Below are 5,328 nucleotides of genomic sequence, written 5' to 3'. Positions count from 1 at the left end.
TTTGGTTGGTCTAGTCCAAATAGTCTCTGAGTAACTGAGAGAAATGCAAAAAGTGTTGCAACTGTCCCCGGTCTCCCCCTACTTGCAGGGATAAAAATTACTTGATTAATTATTCAAATAATATATCCAAAGTGGCTAACTAGGCTTACACCAAGCCACAAAGTGTCTCATGTTTTCACTCCTATTTTTCCAATTCCACGAATGTAGAAACGTTTATACATTAGCTTTTCATATATCCTATGTTCGCACAACAGTCCTGAAATCATTAGTTCAGAAATCATTTATTTTCAAAGATTCCGATTTTTTTTGTTGTTGAAAATTTTGAGTTTTAAAGGATTGTTTTCTTTCAAAATTTAGGTATGTTTTGTGATTTTATTTTTATTTTTTATATCTGTGCGAATTATTACACTGTAAAAATGTTGTCACATGATCTCAAATCATACAGTAACATATATATTAAGTGTTTTTATTTTAGGTAGAAATAGTACTTTCCATTTTACAGTGCAGAAAAAAAATATTTATCCTATTTTAATGACAGATTTGAACCAGTAGAGGTCAGCATCTCTCTCTCTCTCTCTCTCTCTCTCTCTCTCTCTCTCTCTCTCTCTTTCTCTCTCTCTCTCTCTCTCTATTAACTCGTAGTTGCATACACACAAAACAGTGCACAGATCACAGACTCCAAATTATTTGACATCAGTTAACACAAAATCACAATCGACATCTTATCAATATCAAGTCTTGAAGAAGGAAAGTAATATTTCTTGCCATGATGCTTTTTTTATCTGAGCCAATGGAGGACCAGTGAACTGATGACCCTTTTTCCTTTTTTTTTTTTTCAGGATTCAGAATTAAATAAATGAAGCCACTATAGTCTGACCAGACTGTATGCAGAAACGTCAAACTTTGCTCACCTCATCAAAGACTGGCTCTTTATCACTCCATCTGTTTGAAGAAAGAGATATTTGGTCAGAAATATTGTATTTTAATTAGTGCTGTCAAATCGATTCATCACAATTGCGCCTAACATTCGCATCTAATTAATATATATATATATATATATGCCTTTTCTGCTCACCAAGGCTGCATTTATTTGATTAAAATACAAACAAAAACAGTAATATTGTGAAATATTATTCCAAGTTAAAAAATGACTGTTTTCTATGTGAATATACAGTAAAGTGTAATTTATTCCTGTGATCAAAGCTAAATTTGTCAGCATCATTACTCCAGTCTTCAGTGTCACATGATCCTTCAGAAATCATTCTAATATGATGATTTGATGATCAAGAAACATTTATGATTATTATCAATGTTGAAAACAGTTATTTACATTTGTATTTCAGGATGCTTTGATGAACAGAAAGTTCAAAAGAACAGCATTTATCTGAAATATAAAGCTTTTGTAACATTAAACACCGTTCAAAAGTTTGGGGTCAGTAAGAATTTGAATTTTATTTTTGGGGGAAATAAATAAAATAAATAAATACTTTTATTCATCAAGGATGAGTTAAACTGATCAAAAGTTACAGTAAAGACATTTATAATGCTAGAAAATATTCTATTTTAAATAAATGCTGTTCTTTTGAACTTTAGATTCATCAAAGAATTGTGAAAAAAATGTGTACACGACTGTTTTCAACATTGATAATAATAATGAATGTTTTTTAAGCATCAAATACACATATTAGAATGATTTCTGAAGGATCATGTGACACTGAAGACTGGAGTAATGATGCTGACAAATTCAGCTTTGATCACTGGAATAAATGACAGTTTAAAATATATTAAAATAGAAAACAGTCATTTAAATTGTCATAATATTTCACAATATTACTGTTTTTTTTTTATTTTTTTTATATATATATATTTTTTAATCAAATAAATGCAGCCTTGGTGAGCAGAAGAGACTTCTTTAAAAACATTAAAAATCTTACTGACCCCAAACTTGTGAACGGTATTGTATATTAATTATGCGAATGTTAGGTGCAATTGTGATGTGATATATATATATATATATATATATATATATATATATATATATATATATATATATATATATATGTGTGTGTGTGTGTGTATACACACAGACATGCACACACACAGACATATAATATATATATATATATAAATATAATAATACATACACTCATACATTTATTATGTAAACAAAAACTTTTATGTTAAATGTGATTAATCGCGATTAATCAATTTGACAGGACTAATTTTAATCAGTGAACCGAATTATTTTAGTGGCACAAACCAGTGACAACACTGCAAACAAACTGATACACGTGTTTTTATCACATATACAGGATCAGCTTATCACAAATTTGCATAAAATGTTGTGAACTTACAGTTCCTTTAAGCAATAAATAATCAGGTCTTGTGTAACGCTGCTATTCATGTTTTTATTTGGAAAAACAAACAATTCATTATCTGATCAAACTGTGAGACCACATTCTGTGAAATAATCACACACCTATTAAAATTGCAACATCAGCTCATTAGGACTTCCCAATAAAAACATAATAAAAATGTGGAATAAACCTCAGACTTTTGGTTAACCCAGATCATATACCTGTTACACCCAACAAAATATAACCAAAATATGACACACACTTTTACAAATGACTTTAACCCCTTAAGTGTCACCTATAATGTTTCTATAATGTTTCTATAATTTGGTACATCAATTATCATTCTGGATCACGTTGAGTAACTAACATGTCGTCCTTGTGTTAATATTAAGAGTTCTTTCATATCTCATCATGAGGAATGGTTACGGTGGACTGAAACCACATCTGATCTGGGTTCACTTCTATGATAGTATAATGATAGAAAACCACTGTTGTAATAGAACTAAAAGTGATTATTGCATTCCTAAGTTGATATTGATAAATTAACATAATGAAAGCATAATTCATCATTTTTAATCATATTTTGTTGATTAAAGACATGATGGCACTGCCCTCGTCTGATTGGTTGGACAAATCGTTAATATGCACTCAAAAGATGATTACTTGTCATTTACTAAATGCTTCCAAAGAAACCACACTAAGGTTTATCGTCTTTTACCCTCTTCCATAACTTGGTCTTTCAATTTAGTTAAAGAGGTGAGTTATTTTATTCTAATTTCACTAATGTATGTGCTATTTTTTGCATGTAGGCCTACTATATGAGTGACAATGAGTTCAGAAACCTTATATGGGTAAGAAATATAAATGAAAAACATTCTTCTTTGGATTCTTTTGTGTTTTTAGAGATCCGGTCATGATGCTGGAGCTTGTATGCTGTGGACTCTGTTCTACTGTATGTCTACTGTATAGTTTCCTGTAGCTCAAACAGTAGAGTGTTGGCGCTTGCAACGCCAAGGTCATGGGTTCGATTCCCAGGGAAAGCAAGAACTGATAAGAGTGTAAATGTGTACCTTGAAATGCAATGTAAGTCACTTTGGATAAAAGCGTCTGCCAAATGCATAAATTAAAATGTAAGGTATGTTGACAATTAACATTTTGAGCATTTGAATATAGTGTTTGAGCTATGTTGTTTTCTTGTGTCTGGTTATTTATCATATTTGTTTTTGAATATTTAGCATGGACAGGATATGCAACCAGACGTCCCTATAAATGTTGGTTTGAGTATTTTAATTCCTTTATAGCAGATATATTTATTTATCTTTGCATCCAGTGTTTGGAGTAACTCATTACAAGTAACATAAGTTACATAATCAGATTACTGTTTCAAGTAACTAGTAAAATAACATATTACTTTTAAATTTACAGCAAAATATCTGAGTTACTTTATGAAATAAGTAATTCAAGTTACTTTGTTTTCCCGTTTATTGACTGACAGCTCTCCTGTCCGCATGTTGAATCATGAGTGTAGAGGCGTTGTGTGTGCGCTGTGTGTGAACATGATGGATATTGCAGTTCAAGACTAAATGTGAACATACATTTCACTTGAACAAAAACAGATTCTGTATTCCTCAAAATGAATAAAAACAGTGAATTGCAAACTCAGAATATTACTCAAACCCGCAATAATTAAATGTTAAATAACACTATGCAGTTTAACTAATGTCTTTGCTGCTGACTTTTGATGATCGAGCTCAACCAAGCAAAAATTACTTTAAATAAACGTCATATTTGTGTTTAATTTTTTTGCTTTTATTGCTGAAGAGTGTTGAACATTTGAGTGCGCACCAGGTTTGCTTGAGCTGAGCCTCTACTGTAAGCGTGAATCTGCATTTCCTTCAGCCTGAGGCTAATTCATTTCACTTTTGGTGGGAAAGGACCTTTACATTTGCCAAAAATATATATTTTTTGTTATTAAAAAAACAAACAAGCAAGATTAGAAAAAGTAAAGCAAAAGTAACATAACACTTACTTCCCATAAAAATGAACTAAGTAAAGCAATTAGTTACTTTTTTAGGGAGTAACGCAATATGCATTACTTTTAAAAGTAACTTTCCCCAACACCGTTTATAACTAAAATGCATTTGATCTGAAGATTATACTAGATTATTGCATCTCAGTGACGTCATCAGTAAATAATTAGCATGCATGTACTATCAATTTGTGTCCTAAATGACGTACTATACACTATGCACTTATGAACTATGTACTCACTTGTGTAGTGTATGAGTTCTATAAGGTTATTTATTTTGTCATGTTAGCCCCTCCCCCTCCGCTACGTAATCAGAGAAATATAGTTCACTTAAATATTTAAATTCTGTCATCATTTGCTCACTCTCAAGTTGTTTTAAACCTGTATGAGTTTCCTTCTTCTGTTGAGCACAAAGGAAACTATTTTGAAGAATGTCAGTAACCAAATAGATGATGGACCCCATTGACTTCCATAGTAGGAAAAAAAATACTATGCAAGTCAATGGTGTCCATCAACTGTCTGGTTACTGGCATTCTTCAAAATATCTTTTGTAAAATATTAAAAATTGTCATTGTTAAGTGACCTATTCCTTTAAAGCTGCGACAGTTGAGTGCATGAAGTGTCCAACATTATACACTTGGATTTTTTGGTTAATTACGTTTTTTTTCCATCTGGTTATTTAAAGTCTTCTATTCAGATTTTTCAGTGTAAACACACTAATCAGACTATTTACACTACAAATGCGAATTGGGTCGCACCTAATGTTTTATCTAATAAAAGCTTGTATCATGAGCTCAAAATGATGCTTAATCAAGTGTACATTTGCTTTTTGAAACAAAAGATCTCAGTATGTGTATAATATAAAGAAGCTCAAACTGTTATACTTTCTTTCCATGACAGAGTCTCAGATTTATCCGACGTCCTTTGGCCTCAGAGATCCGT

Source organism: Rutilus rutilus (assembly GCF_951802725.1).
Source record: "Rutilus rutilus genome assembly, chromosome: 25".
Classification (NCBI taxonomy): domain Eukaryota; kingdom Metazoa; phylum Chordata; class Actinopteri; order Cypriniformes; family Leuciscidae; genus Rutilus; species Rutilus rutilus.
Note: the sequence above shows the minus strand (reverse complement) of the source record.